Below are 26,159 nucleotides of genomic sequence, written 5' to 3' on the forward strand. Positions count from 1 at the left end.
TAACCGACTGAGCCACCCAGGCACCTCAGTTTTTCCAGGAATTTCTATTGTTGTGTAAGCTACCAATAATTTTGACTGGTTCTCAACCTTAAAGGAACATCCAGGCAGTCTTTCTGCACCCAGGGCCCGCCTCACAGGCTGTACATAACCTCCGCAGTCACATAGGGCTCCAGACTTGGTGTAATGGTTTGTCATCGCCATCGTGAAATCAAAATAATTTTGGAACAAGGGGGTCCCCTGTCTAGAGGACAGTGGGTGATGGTTATATAACAAAATCTACAACAGTCAAGAGTTAGCAAAGTATAATTTCTACTCAACGGCCTTGTCTTACCTGGCTATCAAAGTGTTCTTTTGTTGACATGCCAGCGCTGTGTTGTCGCTCTTCTTTCTATTAAAAGTTCTGTATAAAGAAGCTGTTTTATCTGTTAAAAAAAAAAAGTAATCAACTTAAGGATGTTTTAAGTGACTTGTGACTGAGCCTAATGCAGAGTGGAGCCATGAGAAATCGGTTGTCCTAATAGGTCAGCAATCAAGTCATTCCAATTTGGATTATTAGAAGAAAACAACCAAATAAAATAGCGAATATAAAAATCATTTTAGGAAACTATTGGCCAGATTCCCTTCTCGAGCCTGAAGACCTTGCTAACATTCGCCAAGGAATTCATTATTTTTCCTTTTTCTGGGAAGCAAATGGGCTCAACCAAGTATGGCTGCTGTCTCAGTCCTCAGAGCCACCACACTAAGGTCTGAGTGCTTTTTCCCTGACCAAGTTTATAAGATTCAATGAAAAGTCACTTCCAGTGCAGGAATTATGCTTGCTTCCTGCCTGGAGAGGCACCGACCCCTTAACTCAATGAGGTAATACAGTATGAAACCCAGGGGAAGGACTGAAAGTGTCAGAACACCCACCACTACCACCACCCATGGTGAACTGATTTCCAGGCCCAGCCTTGAGGCTTGGCTGTGGTGATGGGCCAGTCCCTCTTGGCCCCCACCTTGTCCTAAGGAACTGAGACAGCTGGGGGGTCCACAACTTGCTGCTTGATCAAGAAGTTGACCCCTCCAGTTTCTGGTGGAGGGCTAGAAGCTGGAGCATTGTCTCCAGTGAGTGCTGAGGGAAAACAGAAAACAAACAAAAACTCTGACCAGCTGACAAGACCAATTTAAGGTCTCTCCCAAAGAGGAGAGTGGTCTTTACACCTGGCGTTTCTAGAATAAAAACCTTATCCCATTGAGTGGGCTTGAGAAAGGGCACATGCTTAGCCCAGAAACAAATACTCAGGGGACATGAAGGTATCGGGAGATCACACATGTCTGTGGCTTGCCAAGGGCAGGACCAGGGCAAGGGGTTGCCGTGGCAACAAATCAGCTCCTGTTGATTATAGGGAAAACTGTCTATCTGGAACCCACCTTAAGTCCGGCCATTCACATGGTACAACTTCAGAGGGCCTTGGGAGGCCTTTAAACCTTTTTTATTGAAACACAACAAATATTCAGAAAAATATTCCCATAATTGAACAGCTCTATGAAATTTTACACACTCCCCACACCTATGTAGTGACCACAGAGATTGCTACCAGCTCCCCAGAGAGCTCTTCCAGTCAATACCCCCTTTCCAAGGGTGACCATTATGCCAACTTCGAAGGGCATCCACTGTTTCACCTGTTTTGTACTTTATGTAAATGGAATCAGAAATCTGGGTCCTTTTTTGGGCCCAGCTTCTTTGGCTCATCATTGCATTTGTGCGATCCAGCCATGGTTGTGAATGATTCATTCTCATATGTGAATAAAGTATTATTTATATAGCAAGTCTACTTGTTTGATGGGCATTTGGGTAGTTTCCGATTTGGGACTATTATAAAGAATGCTGAACATTCTGGTACATGCATTTTGCTGAGCATGTACATACTTACTTCTCTTCAGCAGGAATGGAATTACTGGCCCGGAGAGCATAGATTGTAGTAAATACTGCCACCAGCTTCCAAAATATTTGTATCAATTCACATTCCCTTCAATAGTGCAAGAGAGTAGCAAGGCTTTGTCACCCCTGAAATGTGTTCCCTGTTGGTCCCCTCAGAGACATCTGAGGTGTCATCATTGGAGGTGACTTCCTGCAGGGAGAGCCCATGCCCTTACTGGTTATCTACACTGTGTGGGAGTTAGTGCTCATTCAGGAAGCTGAGAGACTTTGACAAGAGTCAAGATCAGGGCAGGAGAACCTTGTGCACTTTGTGGCTGGGAAAGTAGACTTGGGGACAGTAGAAACGCTGTGATCCTAAGGTTGTGTCCCTGGCTGTCGGGTCTGTGCCTGGCCTCAGCTGTGCCCCATGAGAACAACAGGTTTGGCACTTGTCTGGCAGAGACCTGGTCCCTCACATTCCCCTGGGAGGAAGAGAAAGCAGTGCTGGTGCCCCCGTGTCCCCCAGCGAAGAGTGGAGCCCCCTAGCTGTGCAGCCCCTCGGTTCTTTCTGCTTCTCTGGCCTGGTCCACAGCCTCATCACCCGTGCCCATCCCCATCACCCCCAGCCTCCTTTTCTACTTTTCTCCAAAACAGGAATTATTTTGCACATTTTCTTTCCAAGTCCAAAAATAGGAAAGAGAAGGGAACAGCTAATCTGGTCCAGCTGCTGGTTTTGCTACTTAACAAAGATTTTTTTTTTTTTTTTACAGTAATTCTCTCTCTGGTTTTCCCTCACATCTGCACAACCTCCTGCTTCCCCTTCTCCCCTGACACCCCTTTTTGCAAAACTGCTCTCTCTAGAGTCCAGAAAATTTTTCTTCCTTAGCTTCCCATCATGTATCCACACAACCAAAGGGGGTCCTCCTCAGTAGTGCCGAGCCCCCCACGCTGGGATTTTTACCTCTTGCCATGTACACACTCTGGGTGGATCACTGGCTGGTTTCAGTGAGTTTCAGCACATCTCACCCCAAGTCCTGGCCTTCTGGTATCACAATCTCACTTCTTGACAAGTTTGAAGGGTAGGCAGAGGTGATAAGAAGAACCTCCAAATAGGCAGCCTCAGTAGGCAGACCAGATGTAAAGTGAATTGCATTGCTTTGTGAATTACCACGTGCTAAACCAAATTCATGCATTCATTCATTTACCCAACCTGCATTTCCTGAGCGCCTAACTTATGGCAGGCTTGGTGCCAGATGCTGGGGTGGGTGCAGATATGTAATTGCCACATTGCTCACGCTGAGGAAATTCATGCTGAAGACTGGTAGTAAGGGGACTGTAGGACTCTTCTAATAGCAAAAGACACCACTGACAGCTATTGCAGGATAAGAGGCTCAAACTGGAACTACCCTGGACAAATTCAGACAAATGACACCCTATTAACAGGGTAGGCATTTTGCCCATAGCTTAGGGCACTGGCTTTAACCAAGGTGGTTTCCAACTAGGTCACAGTGGAAATGGGGGCACTAACTCCCCTAGGGTTCCCAGGGACCCCTTTTCCAGTGTGGTTGCCAACTTGCAGCCAAATTGATAAGCAGAATGGAGTGGATTTCTGGTCCTAACAATGTCCCATCCCAGTTCCTTTAGCAGCCAGCACAGTCTTACCTTCTGTCCCCTCCTCAGGCTTCCCTCCATTGCAGATCTGTAGATGTGGGGCCACCCCTCAGGTTGCAGTCTCCACTGCCTGCTTGCTAAGTGATTTCATTGCCATCTACTGTGCCATCTCAAGTCAAATACAGAAATTTGGAGAAGGTCGTAGATATAATCCTTGTCCCCAGATTCTGCATGGGTCTAAAATTTTAAGATATCATATTAGGGTGCTTGGGTGGTTCAGTCGGTTAAGGGTCCAAATCTTGGCTCAGGTCATGATCTCACACACAGATCATGAGATGGAGCCCGTGTCAGGATCTGAGGTCTCAGCATGGAGCCTGTTTGGAATTTTCTCTCTCCCTCTCTCTCTGCCCTTCCCCTGCTCACTCATGCTTGATATCTCTTTCTCCTCTCTCTCAAAATAAATAAATAAACATTTTTTAAATGCCGTAATTTGTCTGAGTATGTGGACCTTTTTCCAATATAATTTCTGAAATTTCATTTAACAGGGAGTTGTAAGTCATGCTTGGCTAACCAGTCTTGAGAAGGAGTCACTGTTTCCAGATCCAGGTTACATTTCCTTAGAAAACTTATGGGAAGGGATTTTATTTAACAGCATAGAGACAGACAATCTCATTTTTGGCTGAAGAAAATCTAGGGGACAGGATTTTTCACATTCTTACCAGAGAGACCCCCTATGAAGCTTTCAGTTTTTCCCCCTAGGTTTCTGCTCCAGGACTGAGAGGAGAGAGAAACTCAGAAATAAAAGGAAGTTGAATCCAAGGGGAATTACTAAGGCAGCAAGTATTGAAAGAAGGCAATATGCCTTATCTATTTGGGTATCTCTAACTGACAACATCATGAGCACTCAGTATAAATATTTGTCTAATGAATTCATGAATGGATGAGTGAATGAATGAAAAAATTAGACAACTGTGCTTGGAATTGGAGAAGTAACAAGAACAAATCCCTAAAAAGTCTATTATGAATGACATCACTAAAGCAAATGGGGGACAAAAGTGAGTGCCATGGTTCCTGAGGCTGGTCATTGGCTTGGGGGCCTCCACATGTCTCTACAAACTAGTGGGGCTGGTCAGGGAGGCATGTTGGTGCTGGAATGTGGGTTCAGGACTCTTTGTAGCATATAAGCCAGAGATTCTGAGAAGCTTTCATAGAGGCAGCTATTTTCTTTGCCTGCCCATCATCCACTCCCCTTTCTATTGCTAGATTATCAATTGTCCTTTGGTGGATCCACCTCTCTTTTAATCTCAATCCATGTGGTTCAGGTGGGATTTACCACACTTCCCAGATCCAGTGATGACCACATGACTTTAATATGTCTAAAGTTATGATTGATTTAGAGATAGGGCCATGACACAGTCTGGCTCAATAAGGGTCAGTCCCAGTACTTTTGCTGGAACTATTGGGAAACAGGCATGGCTGTTCTGCTATGGTTGCTAATCTGGGAGATGTCAGATGGTAAATATGCTGGCCGCCATATTAGCCACTAAGTGGGAATAGCCTGACATAAGCTAAAAAGTTATTTTTCTGTGTTAAGTTTAGGTTGATTTTTCTGTCTCTTGTAGCTGAGACAGGGCTTTGTTTCTGTGCTCTGAGGCCCTAAAACCACCTGTGGGGTCCTCTGGCCCTTGGTCAAGCATTTTTGCCAACTTTCTGTTGTCCATGCTGGGTGATGAGCTAGGAGGCACCTAGTTTGTGAGTTTGGGACCACAGCATTTTCATCAAGCCTGTCCCCTTGTGTTTAGGCTTCCTGAAAGATTCCAGCTGAGCCTCTTTTGGACTAGAAGATTATCCCTGTGGACAATGCATCAGCATTCTGAGAATGCAGCACACTTTCCATGGTGGGGCTGAATTTCCAGCTTGGTCTCAGCTATTCCAAGGGTCAGTGGCTGGGCTGTATTGCCATGGGGACCCTTGAGGTTCTATCTTCATGCCTGAACAGCTGGCTTAGACCAGGGCTGCTTAAAGCGCCCATCCACAGACTAGTTGTTACTGGTCTATGATGCGATAAGTCACTTGTATCAGAATGTATATCAATGTACTGCTTACTTCATAAGGAAAGTCTTACTACAAAAAACCCCCAAAACCAAAAAAACCCAAAAGCTAAAAACCAAAAAAATAAACCCTTAAAAATATGATTGTTTCACAATATGATTGTACAACCTTCTTGAGGACCAGTAATAAAAGAATTAGTGAATCGACAGTGGTCTGCAGACCATGCTTTGAGTATCACCTGCCTAGATAGCCCTCAGTTCCCGCATTCACACAGGAGAATTGGTCTTGACCACAGTCACTTTCATAGATGTGATCCCCATGAGAGGGAAGCCTTGCCATCTTGTGAGAATGATGGATCTGCTATGATTCTCAACCTTGGTTGCACACTGGGATCTTCTGGGAAGCTCAAAAGATGGATTCCATGTCCCAGACATTTTGATTTGATTGGGCCAGGGAGTGGTCTGAGCATTTGGGATTTTTAGAACTTCTTCAGGTAACTCTCATGTGCAACCAAGGTTGAGAACCACTGCTACAGTTCTAGGTTAGTGGTTGTTCAATGTTAAATGTGTATAAAAATCATTTGGAGAGCTTCTGTGAAATATAATCCTGAACACCAATGCCAAAGACTGATACAGTAGGATCCTGGGAATTGTTCTTTTTTAACAATTCCTTAGTAGCCCAGGAAATTTGATGTAGGTGGTCCATGGACCATGACACCTTGAATAGCACTATTTTGGATTATTGTCTGGATAGGTAAGATCAAGGTAGGCTGGAATAAGCAAAGATTCGAAATGAGTTTTCAATTGTTGAAATGTTGAAGCCTTGCCAGGTGAATTTGTTTCCTTTACTTTTCTGAGGATCTCAGCTATGTGGGACTATCATAGCAGAGGAATGGAGAGCTATTAATAGCGTCTAATGAAATCCAGGAATCAGTGGGCAACCTTAATTGTCTTGGAGCTTATCAATCACTATATTATTAATGTCATTAATATACTGTCTTATTTCACGTGAATGTCCCTGCCTTGAAGCTCGCAAACCACCTTTCTCTGCTGTAGCCTAAAAGGAAATGCTATAACAAGACGTCCAAGACAGCCTAGGCCAGGCTTAGGAGTGGTCAGGTCCAATGAGTAAATCACAATGGCACTGTGATAGCTCAGGCTTCTTCCATCAGCTTCTGTACTTGGTGGAAGTATTTTACCTGTTGAAAGCCTTTATAATGGCAACAAGGGGAAAGAGATCTTTTATCAGGATGAGGTTATACATCCATTCAAAAGTTCACATCATGAGCCAGGTTTTGCTCAGTTGGTTCAAGAGGTTAAAAATCAGAAGAAAAGAGCAATCAATCTCAATGGTAAAACACACTGAAGTCAAGGTGATCTTCAAACAGGAAGCACCCACATCCCCCCCACCTCCTTCTTATTGATGGACAGCCCCTAGGTCCAGGTAATGCACCTCCAAATTGAGGCCTAGAATGAAGATATTGTTAATGTTTAGAAGGACATAGGCTCTGAGGACCAGTTCTATGGGGGGAAGTCCTATTAATGAACAGTGAACCACTCCTCCTGGTCTAAAACATCTAAAGTCTGAATACTTGTTCAGGATTCTCTGAGCAGGAAAAATTGGAAGGTATCAACAAATGATCTTTTCAGTGATTTCTGAAATGAGTTTTTAATGATCTGGAGATCCTAAATCAACTAAAACTTACTTTAGTGGAGTTAAATTAAATGTACAATTTTCCTCTGTGGGGAGACTTCTTCCTCCTGAAAGCTGGATATGTATAATTTGGAAGATCTAATTATTCTGATTTCCCTTGCATATATTGTGATTACCCAGGACAAACTCATTTTACATCTATTGTCCTTGTATAATAATTAAGATTGTTGGGGTGCCTGGGTGGCTCAGTCGGTTAAGTGTCCGACTTCAGCTCAGGTCACGATCTCGCGGTCCTCAAGTTCGAGCCCCGCGTCGGGCTCTGGGCTGATGGCTCAGAGCCTGGAGCCTGTTTCAGATTCTGTGTCTCCCTCTCTCTGACCCTCCCCCATTCATGCTCTGTCTCCCTCTGTCTCAAAAATAAATAAACGTTAAAAAAAAATACATTATTATAAAAAAAAAAAAAGATTGTTTCCTTTCAATCACAAGAGTCCCAGTTTGGGTGACAAATTGTATAGAGATTTTTTGTTTTAATTTGTAGGTCAATGAATATAAGTTTTGTCGTTTTTTTTTTAAGTTTGTATTTTTTGAAGTGAGAAGTCAGTTTAGGAAATTGAAGTGGGAAAGATATTTGTTTAAAAACAACTATTGCAACATTTGCAAAGTGATCTAAGATGGATTCAGTAGGAATCCAACAATAATTTTTAAAAATCTCTCAGGCAGTTAAGACTTTTTGATGGAAATTGTTGACTCTTCTCTGCCTCAATGCCCTTTCACTTGAGGAATCCACACTTGTTAAAGGCCATCAGATAAAATTGTAGCTGGATTTAAAAAGGAAAAAAACAATTATTTTTTGAGTCTTACCATGAGCATCTACTCTGCTACCTAAGACAAAATAGCAGAGAATCAAATCCCTTCTTCCAAGGACGATCCTCAGGAAATGAGATATAAACAAAATGTTCTGCCATGAAACTATTGTCCCTTGAGCAGTACTTAATCCAAAAAAAAAAAAAAGAAGAAAAAGAAGAAGAAGAAGAAGAAGAAAGAAAGAAAGAAAGAAAGAAAGAAAGAAAGAAAGAAAGAAAGAAAATGTGTATGTCTTTAGCACTGAGTGGATAGACCAACAGAATTGCCAGTACCTGCCACCCAGCCTCATGTCTCTTTCTGGGTCATCCCTAGGCTCAGTTTCAAGCTCATTTCTAGGTCAACCACATTCAACGTAGGGAATAAAGACTATGTCAGCAGCTTTTATATCAGTAGAGCCTTAAACTTCTCTCCTCTGGTGTTCCAGGTGTTCCTGAGAGGTGTGGAAATGTGGCTAGTCCATCACATCATCATTATCAACATGGCTACCACTTATATGAGTGTACATTACATAAGAAGAACTGTTTCAAATGCTCTACATGAAGCAACTCACTCATTCTTAACATCCTTATAAGGAGGTACTATTGTAATCTGCCTGTGGCAGATGAAACTGAGGCCCAGATAAGTGAGGTGACTTGCCTAAGTTCCCACAAATAGTAAGATGTGGAGTCAAGATTCAAAATGAGGAAATGTGATTCCTGAGCCTTTGCTCCCAATCTCTTTCTTCATCTCCACTCTAATACAAATGACAATATGTATGGAAAATCTATTTCTCCTGACATCATTTCCCTCTCGAGCTACTTCCCTCCTTCCCTTTACAGCAAAATTCCTCAAATTCCTCAAATAGCACAACTATACTTGCATCCCTTCCAATCTTGCCTCCCTTTCAATCAGGCCTTCACCCCACCACTCCGCTAAAATTGCTCCATCAGAATAACCAATGGCCTCCATGTTGATAGATCCGATGGAAATTCTCAGTTCCATCTTCCTTGATGAGTCAATAATTAACAAGTTGCTCACTCATAACTCCTTGAAAAAAAATCTCTTTATCGGCTACCAGGGCAACACATTTCCTTACCTCACTGGCCATTCTTCTTCAGTCTCTAGAGTTACCACCTCTTGATCTCCTCCAACACCACAATATTGATGTGTCTCTGGGCTCAGTTCCTGGAATTCCTCTTTTGTCTGTCTATACTCTTGATGATCTCACTCTACTTCATAATTTTCAAAATCTGTATTATAACATTTTATGTCCAACCTATGTCTCTCTTTTGAAACACATCCACCATACCCCTCATCCAAGCCTTCATCATCTCTTGCCAGGACCGTTGTAATAGCTTCTTCATTTGTCTTCCTGCTTCTACTCTCATCCCCTTTTCAGTCTTTTCTCAATATAGCAACCAGAAAGATACTGGGTTTTTTTTTTAATTTTTTAACATTTATGCATTTTTGAAAGACAGAGAGAGAAAGAGCATGAGTGGGGGAGGGGCAGAGAGAGGGAGACACAGAATGAGAAGCAGGCTCCAGGCTCTGAGCTGTCAGCACAGAGCATGATACGGGGCTTGAACCCACAAACTGCAAGATCATGACCTGAGCCGAAGTCGAATGTTTAACTGACTGAGCCACTCAGGTGCCCCCAGAAAGATCCTGTATAAATTTGATTCATATCATGTTACTGTGCTCAAAATAATACAATGGTTTTTCATTGTACAGAGTGTGGCAGATTATATTTTTCAAAGATGGCTATACCAGTATTTTCTATCCCACAGGCTCTTCTTATAACATGACTTTAGAGAAATGGGATTTGTATTCTCTCTCTTGAATCTGGATAGGCTTATGACTATGGCAAAAGTCATAAAAGTAACTTTCAAGGCTAGACCAGCCTTTGCATGTTTCCAGATTCTAAGTGCCCCAAACACTGTGGGAAATCATGGAACACAAACAATCCATCCTTATAATGCCCTGTCTGAATTCCTAACCCACACATGCATCATAAAATGATTATTTTATGAAACTACATTTTGAGGTGGTTTGTTACACAACAAAGGTAACTGGAGCATCGGATAAAAACCAAAGTCCTTACGGTAGCTACAAGGTCTCCCTCCCATAATCTGGCTCTTTGTTATGGCCCTGACTGACCTCACCTCCTACCACCCTCCCCCTTCCACTCTAGGCATCCTGGCTTACTTGCTATTCTTTGACTGTAGCAAGCCGGTCCCTGCAACAGAGTCTCTACATTTGTTACTCTCACTGCCTGGAGGTTCTGCCTCCCAGTTATTTTCATACTCAATCTCTCATCTCCTTCCAATTTCTCTTTTCCATCTTCCTTGCTAGGATATCCAGGCTTCAAGATGCCTGGTGCCAATGATAGCTGCCTCCTGGCATCATGCTATGGCATGGTCTCCTCCCACATGGATCATCTACCAATAGAATGTAGCAGAAATGAAAGAATATGACCAGGCTAGGTTGCAAAAGACACATTGGTTTCCATGTTGCCCTCTTGGGTCATTTATTCTGGGGGAAGCCAGTTACCATGTTGAGAGGAGACACAAGCAGCAAGGTGGAGGCCTGTAAGGTGAGGAGCTAAGGTCTGTTTCTTCCAGAGCCAGCAAGTGTCTGAGGCCTCCTGCCAAACCCATGAGAGTAAGGTATATTGCAAGGGGATTTTCCAGTTCCATTCAAGCCTTCAGATGACTGCAGGCCAGCTGACATCTTAATCGCAGCCTTGTTATAGACTCCAACCCAGAACCACCCAGCTAAGCTGCACGTGATTTTATGACCCACAAAAGTTGTGAAATAACAGATGTTGTTTTAAGCCACTCAATTTGGGGATAATTTGCTCCTCAGAAAAAGATAACTGAAACACCTGGCTACCCTATTTAACAATGTAACCCCTCTCTTCCCAACATTCTGTCCCTCTTTCTTGGTATTTTTCTCCACTGCCCTTATTACCACCTAATATACTACATATTTTACTTACTTATCTTAATTACTGACTCCTCTCCTGCTCCCCACTGTAATGTAATCTCTAGAAGGATAGACATTTTTGCCTGTTTTAGTCTCTGCAAATCTGCAGTCCAGGCATATGGCCAGCATTCAGTAAATATGTGTTAAAAGGATAAATCTCCCATGCCACTCTGTGATCAATTGGTTATGGCTACCTGAAACCCCGCGTTAATAGCAAGGATCGCCTGAGGTTAGCAGGAAGAATGCTGCCGTCATAGTGATGACTGCTATGGCTGTAAGAGCTGCAGTGCCATCACACTTGCCATGCAAATGTCCTCCCCACTCCACCCCTGCATCTTTTCATCAGGCACGATTCCTACCCAAGTTAGCCTATACCAATGATTACAGAGTTTATGTTTTGTCGAGGCCACCAGATTAAGCAACTCATTCCACAGTTCAGCATTCGTAACATTAGTAAAAATATTTCTCTCCTAATTCTCAATATAAATGTCAACATTCAGTTTGTCTGTTGGCTCTTGATTATCTTCTGGAGAGGCAAAGAATAACTGGTCACCATTATTTTTGAACTAACTACTTAAAACACAGAAAATAAACATTAAGAAATGAAAATTATATGGCTTACAGGGGGGGAATTTGAACCTTGAATACTGTCCAACCATAGAAATCAGAGTTTATGTAGGAGTTTGAAAGTAATTTTCAAAATGGATTCAACATTTATGCAGCCCATGAGAATATCACCAGCCCTGATCACAGGATGGAGTGCAGCATGCATGAAAATCAGGTCTGCACCATTGCTCATGGGCCTAGAGATCCTCTTTGAACACATTACTCTTCTCTGTTCATTCAAAAAACATTTTCTGATTGCCTACTGTGTTCTTGACATGGCTTTAAGTACAGGAAATTCAGTGGGGGAGTAAGCAAAGTTCCTGCCTCAAACATCTTACATTATTTTCCTGAAATGGCATGATTTTCTATCTGGCTCTGCTCACCCCAGTTAGACAGTCAAACTCATATGTCTAAGAGATTTCTATGTTCAGCACTGTTCTTTGTCCCTTATCACATGGAATTGTAAGATAGCAGAGTAGGACAACCCATATAGTTTTGATCGGCCTGTCAGTTTTTAATTGGTTTTCCTCAAATCCAGAACCCTTATCTTTTATGAAACAAGAGGCAAAATTTTAATTCCACCTTCCAAGTCCAAGCATTACTTTTACAGGATCTGGGTATCTTCAAGGTAATGATTGCCCAGGTTCCTTCTGGGGAGACTGGAGAAGTCTGTTGTGAGAAAGGCATCCAGCAGCTGAGTGGGCACCAGGTCTATTCAAGACCCATCCGTCAAACTGAAACCTGGATCCATCACAGGCATGTGAAGCAGGTTTGGGTAGATGTGTGGGTGATGATGTAATGGGTTCAGTTTTCAATTTGTTGGCCATAAGAGAACTTTGGAAAATCCAAGAAGACAGTCCTATTAGTGGGAAATACAATCAATGATCCATTCAGCATTCCATCACTGTATTGGTGACAGCTGACATGCAGGAACTACAGATCAAGGAAGAGAGGGTGGAGGGTATATTTCTAGGGCACATCAACATTTCACATACATTAATTCATGTGACCCTCACCATAATCACTATGGCAGGTTGAATGGAGATTATTTTAGTCTTTGTTTTATAGACGAGAGATGAGAAATTCTGAGAAATCAGTTTGCTCAAGGTCTCATGGAGCAAAGTCAAGAATAGGCCTGGTATGACCCCTTCTGCAACATTTACTATCCTGCAACATGGCCTTCTAGAGAGAAAGACTGTATCAGTATTATCCAAATTCTGTTGCTTCTGCATTTTTGATAATCACTCTGGAAACTCCTTATACATGGGAAAGGGAGAAAAGGCTCTATCAGCTGGATTTCCTTTATGTGCTGTGGATGGAACATAAAACTAGAGTCTTAGCATCCAAGATCTAAGCATCTTAGATGGCTCCTGTCACCCTGCCTGTAGCTGACTGCCCTCTGGCTCCAAACATACCTCTTTTTTCCTACTAAAATCTGACCCAAAGAAATATAGTTGAAATCCTGACAATTTTGTATTTTTGTAACACAGTGGTCCAGACAGAGATGAAAAGATTCAAGCAAAAATCTTTTTTTTTTTTTTTTTAGGAAAACAAGCTAAAAGTAATTTCTTCTTTGCAAATTCCGAGCTTCACCTTTGTGTGCCTTGAAATTCCTTGGCAATGCACTTAATTTTGGGGAATCTGAGTTTATTAGAGGAATGTTGGGAGGAAGAAGGCTACCTGCCCTCCCAGCTCAGTGTTAGATTTAACTGTGAGTGTGTCTGCTTTGGTTTGTTATAACTATAAGACACAGTGATGGTCTGAGTCTCTCCCTCACTACCTGGAATGAAGATAGGGTATTTTCTGGCTCTGTTCCAGACCAATAACCAGGGGATGGACAAGGAGATGCTGAATTACAGTACTTTTTGAGAAGAGGAGTATGAGCTTATCCCATCCTCTCTACATCTGCCAAGTTTCCAGAAACTTCCAAGGGAACAAAATTAGCCTACAGCACCCTTTGGGAAAGTCTGGTGGAGGGCACTGGCACTGGTTTTTCCTTGATAAGGCCTTACTAATGGGAATGTGATTTACAAAAAAGTATACCCCATGGACAGACTAATAAGAACTACCCCTACAGGGGTGCCTGGGTGGCGCAGTCGGTTAAGCGTCCGACTTCAGCCAGGTCACGATCTCGCGGTCCGGGAGTTCGAGCCCCGCGTCAGGCTCTGGGCTGATGGCTCAGAGCCTGGAGCCTGTTTCCGATTCTGTGTCTCCCTCTCTCTCTGCCCCTCCCCCGTTCATGCTCTGTCTCTCTCTGTCCCAAAAAATAAATAAATAAACGTTGAAAAAAAAATTTTTTTTTTTTAAAAAAAGAACTACCCCTACCATATTATCATGCATTTTATCTGGACACTTTAGGAATGTTACTTCCTCATCTCACTTAATATTTGCAAAACACCAGTGAGAAGCATAATTTTCTCCATTTTACAAATGAAAAAACCGAGAGTCAGAGGTATCACATAATTGGCCGAGATTCACAAAGCTGGTAGGAAGCAGAGCAATGAGTGTCTGACTTCAGTGTCCATTTTGCCCAGGTGGGGATTCTGTCCCTGGGTCTGTAGCCCTTTGTTAGGGAGTTCATTTCAAATTCAGCAGGCTGCTTTCCAAGTCAGCCTTCTGTCCTGGATGGGGGGCTCCCATAGTCCCTGATCACACTGCAGTGCAGTGGAGTTGGAGGGCTAGTTAAAAAACAGAAGTGGGGGGGCGCCTGGGTGGCGCAGTCGGTTAAGCGTCCGACTTCAGCCAGGTCACGATCTCGCGGTCCGTGAGTTCGAGCCCCGCGTCAGGCTCTGGGCTGATGGCTCGGAGCCTGGAGCCTGTTTCCGATTCTGTGTCTCCCTCTCTCTCTGCCCCTCCCCCGTTCATGCTCTGTCTCTCTCTGTCCCAAAAATAAAAATAAAAAAAAACATTGAAAAAAAAAAAAAATTTAAAAAAAAAAAAAAAAAAAAAAAAAAAAAAAAAAAAAACAGAAGTGGGGCGCCTGGGTGGCTCAGTCGATTGAGTGTCTGACTTTGGCTCAGGTCATGATCTCACAGTTCCTGAGTTCGAGCCCCGCATCGGGCTCTGTGCTGACAGCTCAGAGGCTGGAACTTGCTTCGGATTCTGTGTCTCCTTCTCTCTCTGCCCCTCCCCTGCTTGTGCTCTGTCTCTGTATCTCAAAAATAAATAAATGTAAAAAAAAATTTTTTTAATTAAAAAAAAACAGAAGCAAGGTTGCCACATGTAGCAAATGAAAATATAAGACACTCACTTAGCTTTAAGTTTGATAAAAAATGAGTAATTTCTTCTAAAAAATGTTTTTAAAGCAGGGTCCATGCCCAACGTGGGGCATGAATACATGACCCTGAGATCAAGAGTCACATGCTCTACTGACCAAGCCAGCCAGGCGCCCCAATAGCAAATAATTTCTTAGTACATGCCAGATATCGCATGGAACATACTTATACTAAGATTTTGGGGGTCTGTCTGAAATTCAGTCAAAACTAGGCATCCCATATGGAGCCTGGCAGCATGAGATTGGAAGGAAGCACAGTCCCAGCCTTCAACCAGCACAGTGCTGGGCTCAGCTCTTCTTCCTGGCTTGGTATTTCAGGCAACCCTTCCCTCTCCCAAATTTCTCAAATCTCCAGAGACTCGGCCTGCTTTCCTCTCCTTTCATGGAGCCACTTCCTAATCCCAATGGAAAATTTTCCTGGAATCCTCATACTTCCCAGCTTCTTTTCTCTGGCCCTCCAAATAAGTACACATGCTCTCTTGCTTCCTTTTCAGGGTTTTCCCACTAACCATCACAAGAACACCAACAGGGCTGGTAAAAGGAATAATAAGCATGAAGAAACCCAGGAGCTTCCAAAATGATTATATTGGTCTCTTGGTAATTATTTCCCACTTTCTCAGCAACACCCCCACTCCCACCTCCTACCGCTCCACCCCCAGGTCTCTCTTTCTGAGCTGGTTCTAGACTTCTCCTCAGACTGGTGCCAGAGTCCATCAGCCCCACAGGCTTCTCATTCATCAGTCATCTCTCTCCACTGACCCTTGACCCAAGCAAGGCCAAATGCTGCCTTTGTTACACACTGCTGTGTTGAACGAAGCTATAGCCAGAGGAGGGGTGCCCCCTCCTGCACTGGCAGACCTTCATGCCCGTGTATAAACTATCTCAGGAAACAGACTCCCTTCTTCCTTTACCATGTTCAGGCCTTGTCTTTAAATCCTAAGTCCAGGGCAACTGCAACTATGCTCCTGCCTTTAGACCCCCATTCTTTTGGCACCATCAAGTAAGCCTGGTCCTTCCTACACAGCCAGTATTACAACTGTTTCATTTCTCTTGATCTCCACCAGTCTGGCTCCTCACATTGCTGGGCATCCAAGGAAGAGCTGTCATCACCTAGCAGCCCACTGGCTGATTCTGGCCCACAGATTTTGGGCGGAGAAATTGTACAATGCGTTAAAAATTAGCTAACATCAAAAAGGTTTCATTGTAACTTCTGCTTCTGGCTTATCTTTATAAATCAGAAGATCTCAGGCCACCAGGCCCACATTTCTGCCCATTCCGGGGTGCCTGCACACCCTGGTTCCCCATTTCCTTCCTCCAGTTTCCTGCCAGTCCCGTCAGGACTGACACTCAGCCATTCACTGGAGAATTACAGGACTTTCACACTTGACCGGCAGACTAGACATAGACTCCTGATTAACACATTACATAACAGGCTGAGAACCAGGTTAGATTATAGTAATTTTTTTTTAATGGGTAGTTAAAACAGTTCTAAAAGAAATCATTAGGGGCGCCTGGGTGGCTCAGTTGTCTGAGTGTCCGACTTCGGCTCAGGTCATGATCTCATGGTTCGTGAGTTCAAGCCCCATGTCGGGCTCTGTGCTGATGGCTCAGAGCCTGGAGCCTGCTTCAGATTCTTTCTCCCTCTCTCTCTGCCCCTCCCTGGCTTGCATTCTGCATCTCTCCCTCTCTCTCTCTCAAAAATAAACATTAAAAAAATTAAGAAAAAAAAGAAATCATTTATTTTCTCTTATGACTGTATATGCTAATTTGAGGATTATTGAAAAGCATGCATATAGTTATTCTGGTTGTCCTTTACAGGTTTAGAATTAACTAAATCTAGTGCTACAAAATATATAGACATTATAAAATTACATCTCATTAAATTTATAGGAAAAGTTCACTGGTAAATAATTGTGGATTTGCTCATTGAATTTATTTCAAAACACTTTTCATGTTACAATCTGCCAAATCATATGGAATAGGAGTCTCTTCATTTTTGCCAACTTGGGAATAATAGGCGAAAGCCATGGGCAAGCGGATGGAACGTGGAATTTCACTCTCCCTCTGCAAAGACTCAGAAGAAAAGAATATGTTTGTCAGCATCTTTATGATAACACCACAAGCAAAGACAATACTGAGTTTCTTCAGTACTCCCCAAAGCAGAGAAACATCTCGTGATTACTGTTGACAACAGTGTTGTCTGTCCTCAGAGCTCAGGCGCTAGCATCATCTGCTACACTTGATCATCTTACCTACAAAGTTATCCTCCTGAATAATGTAAGAAATACTTCCTGGCAAGTATTTGAGAGCCATTTTGCAAAATAAAGCATCTTGATGGATCAATAACATACATAGATGCTAATTAACATATCCATCATACAATCATTATATTCATCACATTATGAAGTACATCTTAATGGAGAAATGTTTTCTTTCTTATTTTTGTTGGAAAAGTCAGAGAATTTATCCCTGCTTATCCAAATCTGGCCCATATTGTTAGAAGAGATCACAAAACTATACAGTCACAGATTTTAAAGATGTCTTGGTATTGGGTGACGCATTTTATCCCTTTTCCATCATCAGAGTTAACTGGAAGAATGCAGGACAGGTTTGGCTCACAGAGAGAGAGCCAAAAGACGACCCCACCTGAGCAGAGTATATGTCCAAATTCTGCTCAAATTTTGCAAATGAAGAAGCTGAGACTAAAGAAGAGGAATTAGCAGGACAAAGCCTCATGGTTGGTACAAGACACAGGAGTCTGGGTTGGTGTGCTACTGTTTCTAGCATTGCCTCCTTAGAAAATGCAAAACGACGTTGAGGATCCTCTGTGGAAGAAGTCAGGAGCATGCACTGTACCCTTTAAAAGAGTTTCATTAAAATGGTGAAATACACAATGTTTTTACATAAAGGGACAAAAAGATGTCCATATATGTGACTAGAAAAATATATACCCAATGCTAACACTAGAATATAGGCTCTGATTACTGCTGTCTTCACGGCACTGACAATTTTGGGGCACAGTAGGTGTTTGATAAATAGGGTGACCATATGTGCTGGTTTGCCTAGGACATCCCCATTTATGCCTCTCATCCTGAGGGTGGGCCCCTTAGTGCTCCTTTCCATTCTCCAATATCTCCAATATTAACTAAATATTAATAAATGCACTTGAATGAATAATTTATGAAGGATGGGATTCATTTTTATTTTTCTGTTTTGATTTATCTGTATTTTCTAAATTCTGTATTAATAAACATGTGTATTTGCATATTAGGAAAAAACATTTTTTAATTAAAAATAAAAAATTTGGGGCGTCTGGGTGGCTCAGTTGGTTAAGTGGCCAACTTCAGCTCAGGTCATTATCTCGCAGTCTGTGGGTTCAAGCCCCGTGTCAGGCTCTGTGCTGACAGCTGGGAGCCTGGAGCCTGTTTCAGATTCTGTGTCTTCCTCTCTCTCTGCTCCTCCCCCGCTTGCACTCTGTCTCTCAAAAATGAGTAAACATTAAAAAATAAAATAAAATAAAATAAAAAATTTGCCTCTTGATCAAATCAGCTTCAGTTCAAATAGTCAATCCTATGAATCATGGAATTTCCTGATGATAATCTAAATATCGCAATAAACCTCCAGAATTGAATTTTTTTTAAGTTTTAAGTATTATTTTGAGAAAGAGAGAGAGTGCGAGCAGGGGAGGGGCAGAGAGAGAGGGAGAGATAGGATCCCAAGCAGGCTCCACACTCTTCAGCATGGAGCTTGATGTGAGACTTGAACTCATGAACCATGAGATCATGACCTGAGCAGAGACCAAGAGTGGGACATTTAACCAAATGAGCCAGACAGGTACTCCCAACATGGAATTTCTTTTTTAAACCTACAATTTACAAATAGAATGTTAAATTGCTCTAGAACACTAGAGCAAAACTGAAAATCACAAATATTTTTTTAACTCAGATTACAACATAGTGTGGTTTTCAAATTAAGCCATTTCTATGTTAAATTATTTGGTAACTGGATCTCTATGATAAGTAAAGAGACTCTCTGAATGTGTTCTTTTTGGTTTAAAAAAATAATTAATTTTTTGTTAATTTCTCTCTAGGAGTGTTTTGTGTTAAGAATTCCTACTCGTGGGGCACCTGGGTGGCTTAGTCGGTTGAGTGTCCAACTTCAGCTCAGGTCGTTATCTCACAGTCTGTGAGTTCGAGCCCTGCGTCGCTCTGTGCTGATGGCTCAGAGCCTGGAGCCTGCTTCAGATTCTGTGTCTCCCTCTCTCTGCCCCTCCCCCACTCATACTCTGTCTCTCTCTCTCTCTCTCTGTCAAAAATAAATAAACATTAAAAAAAAAAAAAAAGAATTCCTACTCATCCCCATTTTTGTGAAAGGTGGATATTCCTAAAAATTTAATGAAGACCTGCCTGCCCATAAACCATGTCAAATCACAACTTTTTCTTATTATATTCAGCTGAGGAAACAGAAATGTTTTTAAACAATGAACTTGATAACACAGAAATACACTTCAAAATTTGGGTGGAGGTACGTAGAGAGACAGGATGGTGAATACATGGGAAAATAAAAGAGGGAAAGAAGGAAAGCCTTGCCCACTGCCTTCCAACAGGGAAATGAATGTAATGGGACAGTGAGAGCTTCAGGGCTTCCAATAGCAAGAGAGACACCCTTCCCTCCCTGACACTCCCACCTCCCAGTTTCCAAGATGCTGTGCCCTTTGACTTCCCAGCTCTTCACACTTGGCTTCTGCCCTTTTCACCATCCCTGGGGCTCAGTTCTTAGCATTCGGCTGTGGTTCCTTTGCAAGGCTCTTCCTTCACTGTGGTGCTGGTCTCCCACTAATCCATTCTGATATCCAGAAATGTCCATCTCACCCCAAATCACCCTAAGACCAGCACATGTACACAGGCTTTCAGACCACTTTCCTTGAGATGCCCTGCCATCACTGGAACATAAATGAATAAATGTGATCAAGCACCTACTATGTGCAAGCCACCGCAGGGGATGCATTTTAATCTTTTTTCCATCATCAGAGTTAATTGGAGGAAAGGCAGAACAATATTGGCTCACAGAGAGGGAGCTGGAAGTGGACCCCACCTGGGCAGAGCACATGTGCATGGGACCCATTTACTGCTTTCATCACTTGCCTTCGTGGGACTGAGCCACATCTGGATCCCATTACAATTATGAAAGGTGCAGGCTTCATGCTTGCTCCAAAGCCCAGCTCTGATTTCACAACCAGCCTGGAGAAGCAGGAGGCAAGTAAATACTTCCTGTTCCATTTGTAATCAACATGCACTTGACATCAATAAACCAGGATAATTACATTATCATTATCATTACCATCATTATTATTGGCCACAATCGAAGAGACATTAATAGGGGTTTCTGCAGGATCCTCTTGGGACGGATGGGACTAACACTGGAGTAGGAGGGTGGAGGAGGATGCCATTTGTCGCTTTCCTTAGCCAAGCAGATGAGGCAACTCTTAAAATGCTCTCAAAAGACATAAAGATTTGATCTCACAGACCAGCAGCTGATTGCCTCCATTGTTTCTTCCACACAAAATGACAAGGTCTCCAGGCCTTGAATATTTTCTGGAACCCCAGAACATTGGAAGAGGAGGGATTTTTAAAGATAGTCAAGACTAGCCTCTTCTTCTCTCTTTCTTTTTTCTTTTATTGTTTTATTTTTGCTGTTGAGGAAATGTAGACCAAGGGACTTGATAGCACATTAGTCTGTAGAACTCAAACTAGAACGTCAGCTTTGGCCTGTCCACTTCCTCCACTGGTTGGGAAGAGCTTAACCGAGCTACCTTCATTCTTATACGTCGGCTTCTTCACCAGAAATTAGACTTTCTAATGGCTCAAGATTCTTCACCGTGGCCCTTAGGCATTCTCTTGTCCATTATCTAATGCAATATAAATATTTGGAAAACAGCCACTTGGCTTCTCCCCTGAAAACAGAACTGCTACAAGTGAACTTTACATCAGACTAGCTCTGCTGAAGACCCTCAGGGCAATGTGGCTTGTTAGACGCTGGCAAGAATTGTGGAGAGATTTTTCCTTTTGAAAAATGTCTATGTAGGAGGTGTGTGTGTGTGTGTGTGTGTGTGTGTGTGTGTGTGTGTATCTTACTTGGATATACTCTTTGTTGGATGGTATCCTATCATCAGATGAAGCCTGAAGGAGTATGGATGATGGTGGAAAGACAAATGGATTATTTTGTGTTATCCATTATTTTGTGTGATATCACATCTATGATCCTGCTGTGTTTTTAGAATTGTTCTTTTGGACAGTGGGTAAGTCACCTTGTCAATGAAACTATCTGGTGGTGACAGATGATAACTAGACTTAACTGTGGTGATCACTTTGCAATGTACACAAATGTCAAGTCACTATGTTGAATACATAAAACTAATTAAATAATGTATGTCAACTATATAGTTCAATAAGAAATTTTTTATTAAATTTTTTAAATGTTTATTTATTTTTGAGAAAGAGAAAGACAGCGTGAGCAGGGAAGGGGCAGAGAGAGACACACACACAGAATCCAAAGCAGGCTCCAGGCTCTGAGTTCTCAACACAAAGCCAGATGCGGAGCTCAAACCCATGAACTGTGAGATCATGACCTGAGCTGAAGTCAGACACTTAACCGACTGAGCCACCCAAGTGCCCCAATAAGAAAATTTTTAAATGAAACTACCTGGGACTTTGCAATGTACACAAATGTTGAGTCACTATGTTGTATACGTAAAACTAATTGAATACTGTATGTCAATTACATAGTTCAATATAAAATTTTTTTAATGAAACTACCTGGGACATCCATACTCATAAACATGCATGAGCACATGCACACACACACACACATGCACCACCTTTTTTATCTTCATCACTTTCACTATATCATTGGTACAGAAATGTACAAAGAGAAACAAAACCACCCACGCTCCTTATACTCATAAGAGTCTCTGGTGTCCTAGTGAATGGGTGGTAATGACTGGATGGAATCGTCCCTGAATGTATCCAAACCCTTGGAGTCTTTGATTAATAAACAAATAGTGTTGATTCTAAAGTTATTTTAATTGTGATTAAAAAGAGAAAAATATGATTAATAAACAAGTTTTTACTTAAAGCCACCAACTAAGTCACTTCTTTGATGAGCAGTTTTAAAAGAAATAAATTATGAGACACCTCTTAGCTTCCATGATCAATCATGTCAAAGTGACCCTTTTCAAGGGCAGCTTTTCTGTTTAGGAAAAGGACAAAGGAGTAGTCCAGGGCGGCTGCTCAAAAGAACTGGCTGGACAAATGCAGAGAGGTGTCCTTTTCCAAATGTGGGCCTCTGGCTCATTTCCTTCAATTTGCTCACCTTTCTTGTATGAAATGACCTGATTTTCCTCAACATCTTGATGATTTATTGTAAATAAGGGTTATTTATAAGAGATCTTCCTGGAGGAATAGCAGAATTATGTAATGGCTTCCCAAGAGGCCAGCTTAGCATTGTAACTCCCCTTCCTCCAATTCAGGGCAGAAACAAGAAAATAAAACCTCATTTAACTGTTTATTCAACCCAAATAAATCTGGCTTCAGGGCCTGCCAAGATTTTACAGTGCCAGAGGCAAGGGGGTGAGAAACCAGAAAGGGAAAGGAGGAAAGAGAATTGTAAGACGTGGGCAAGCGAGGGAAGCAAACAGCTCACACGGCGTGAGCTTCCTGCCTCCACAGACCCTGTTTATGAAATCTGAGCTCCTGCACCCCCGACACATGGAGTCAGGATCCAAAACGGATGGAAAATGAGAAAACTTCAAGCCATTTCCTGACTTCTCCAGTGTGTTCTCACCTTTTACCAGTTGGGCCCCAGACTGGACAGGTGCGAACAACATTTCCTTCACACTGTTCCCCAGTCCTTGTTCCTTGGGGTTCAGAGGGGCTGCATGTTAGAAGGGACCTCAAAAGGTCATCCAGCTGATTCTGCTGCCTCCAGGCAACAATGCCTCACCGCAGTTGAAGATTCCATACTTTGTTTTGGAATATTCCACAACCCCCGTTGGTTGTCTGTTTCAAGATTGAACCATCCCATTTTCTTTTCTTTTTGTAATGTTTATTTTTTGAGAGAGAGAGAGAGAGAGAGAGAGAGAGAGAGAGAGAGAGAAAGGCAGAAAGAAAGGGAGACACAGAATCTGAAGCAGGCTCCAGGCTCCCGTGCTATCAACACAGAGCCCAACACAGGGCTCAAACTCATGGACCATGAGATCATGACCTGAGCCAAAGTTGGATGCTTAACCGACTGAGCCACCCAGGCGCCCCATGAACCATCCCATTTTCAAAGTGTTTGCTAGTTAGAAGCAAGAGAGAAAGGAGAGCTTTATAAAAAACAAACTTTGGCTTATATTCCTTCCACATGCTTTCCCGTTTATTACCTTCTGTCCTAGGTGACAGGCATGGCAAGTAAGTTATCTTCATTATACTGAGATTGGGGGACAAAACAGTTTGTCTAAAGCACCAAACCTCTTTGCTTCGGTGTCACAGATCACTGATGACTTAGTGGGCCTCATTCCCTTATACCCACTTACAACCAGGTCTGTGGCTCTCAGAAAGATAATCTCTCAGCATCATGAAAGTATTGAGAAAAACATGGAAGGTTGAAATGCAGAAACAGTGAGTGTAGGCAACAAGTTCCAGAATAGCAGCTGTGAAGGAATGCAGATCCTCACAGTAGTTAACAATGTCCAAGAACCAAGACAGGCTCTTTGTTTATTTAATTTTAAGATAGAGGACACCTGACTGTGTTCATGGGGTAAGAGGATGGAGACAGTGAAGAAAGTGAGGTTGAATAAATAAGGGAGAAATGTTTACAAGAAGGAATAATAGAGCAAAAGCCTGATGGGAATAGGATAGTTTGTGGTACATAACTCGGTTGGAGCAATTAACCGTGGACATCAGAAGGACATCACCTCTTCTGAGATGGATGGGAAAGGGATGAAGGTGTAGGTGCACGAAGACAGAGTGTAGGTAGAAGTGGAGGGGGCTACCTGACAGCAGGGGTCAAAGTCATCTGCTGAGCGAGAGCAGAGGATGTTACTGGGGGGTTGAGAAGTAGTGGGGATTCTTGGTGGCCCTATAGGAAGTGGGAGCATTACCTAGGGGATGAGAAGCTTTGCAGAGCAGCACGGAAGCCAGTGAAGGAGTGCTGATTTCCACCCAAGGTTGTGTGGGACTTTTGCTAATGTCACTCGGCAGCCTAGGTTTGGGGATGGCGATCTGGGCTGGTTGAGATAACTCAGAGTTGGAGGTTCTCAAGAAGGTGGGCAGAGGAATGAGGTACAGAAGTTAAAGATGCTGGTTAGAAGGATTTGGACTGGAGGAGGCAGAAATAGAGTCAGAGAAGGCTGGGTGACAGCAAAAAAAGCAGGAGGCAGAAAACCAGGTGCCATGAAGGAGTTGAAGAGTCAAAGGCCTGGAAGGGAGGATGCTGGGGTCAGACGCTGAGACACTTGGGATTTGAAACCTTAGAAGTGGAGCAGTTCTGGGAGATAACACAGTCTCCACGGTGGCCTCAAAAGTGGGTAGCTAAAGAAGAGTGTAATATGAGACTAACAATATATCCACAGCTTGCTCTTTGGGTAGGGAAACCGGGGCCCTTGCCAGGATCCCACTTGGTGATGGAGGGGTGCACAGTGGCCCACCCCTTATTCTTCTTTTCTGACCATAATTCAAACTCAACATTTCTATCATTAAAGCTATCCCAAAGGTCCTGTGAAAGAAGCTGACAGTTGATACAGCTGCCACAGGTGCTGTGTTCTCAGATCAGCTCTGTCTAGGGAGGTTGACCCAGGCCTCATCCAGCCCTCTTTTCTGACAAAGTCACTGACAAAGATTCTATGCTTGTCCAAACTTTAGTCAGTCTCCTGAACCTTCTCCTAGGCCTATCTGTGCACTTTCTTGTAAAATCCAGTTTTAGCAAGAACTGCTAAAGTCACTTAACCAGGACCCCCTGCCCTGGATATATGATGGGGTTCCACATCCTCCCCTCTCCCCCCAGGGGGTCTGCTCACCCTGGCCTGTCTTCAGCAAGAATCCTGTTAGGTCAGTTGAGTCAGAATCTCTCTATCCCTGATATTTCTTCTCAGCAATTTTCTATCCACTGACTTCCACCCCACTCCTTGGCTATAAATTCCCACTCGCCCATGTCAAATTCAGAATTAAGCCCAGTTCTGTTCCAGGGTCTCTTATCAACCACTGTCATAGTCCTGAATATATATATTCATTTTATAACTACTTACTGACCAGCTCTGTTTTTAATTTGATAGCACTGAGAGACTTTAAGGAATCTTCTTGATTTCAATCTTGAGAGCTTAGGGGTGTGTACTGAAGAATCATAGCACCTCCTAATAATTCCTTAACTATTACCTGCAAGTTTATCAAAACTCTCTTTAAAATTTTTTTTTTCAACGTTTATTTATTTTTGGGACAGAGAGAGACAGAGCATGAACGGGGGAGGGTCAGAGAGAGAGGGAGACACAGAATCGGAAACAGGCTCCAGGCTCTGAGCCATCAGCCCAGAGCCCGACGCGGGGCTCGAACTCACGGACCGCGAGATCGTGACCTGGCTGAAGTCGGACGCTTAACCGACTGCGCCACCCAGGCGCCCCATCAAAACTCTCTTTAATCCATTTGTGTTTTCAGCATGTACAACACCCCAGGGGTGATGTGTTACATAAATTTATCACTTTCTCTATAAGGTAATTTTTTCTTTTACTTGTCCTGAACTTGCCCCTTTCAATCTTTCAAAGATACTGTGTAATTTAAAATTTTGGATTTACACACTTTATAATTTTAGAGATGGTTTTCCCCAGCCTTCACCTCTGTAGAGTTGAGCTTTAGTCAGTTTGTCTGTTCACATCCAGTCCCACTACCTTCACATGCCCCTCCTGACAGTGCTGTTAATCAGGTAGTGATGCCTCTTGATTTACATCAGAGCTTTCAAAGCACTCATAACTCATCTTATTTGAGCCCCACTGAAATCCTAAGAGTTAGGAAGAACCTTCTACTCATTGCATAGATCAAAAAGAGGTTGACTTGCCCAAGGACACACTTGACTTTATTCCAAATTCTAGGCTTTCTCCATACCTCAAGCACAACAGCACTACAGTTAGGAGAGTGACTTTTCAGGTTCTAGCTCAAAGCTCCACCCTGTCCCTTTCTATGAACTTAGACAATTTATTCAGTTGCT

The 26,159-nt window shown here is 42.7% G+C and overlaps 1 long non-coding RNA gene across 2 annotated transcripts; it reads right to left on the reverse strand.

Moving 5' to 3' along the window:
* Positions 1 to 331: 331 nt before the first annotated feature.
* Positions 332 to 22,879, reverse strand: LOC147580243 (uncharacterized). 2 transcript variants are annotated; one of them, XR_015251910.1, is made up of 3 exons: positions 22,767 to 22,879; positions 3,563 to 3,748; positions 332 to 422 (listed from the first exon to the last, which is right to left on the reverse strand). It is a non-coding gene; the product is annotated as an uncharacterized LOC147580243 (long non-coding RNA). The 2 variants fall into 2 exon arrangements; XR_015251909.1 differs by lacking the exons at positions 332 to 422; positions 3,563 to 3,748 and adding an exon at positions 16,836 to 16,988.
* Positions 22,880 to 26,159: the final 3,280 nt, after the last annotated feature.

Source organism: Puma concolor, chromosome B3, assembly GCF_028749965.1.
Source record: "Puma concolor isolate L17-30 chromosome B3, mPumCon1.1.hap2, whole genome shotgun sequence".
Classification (NCBI taxonomy): domain Eukaryota; kingdom Metazoa; phylum Chordata; class Mammalia; order Carnivora; family Felidae; genus Puma; species Puma concolor.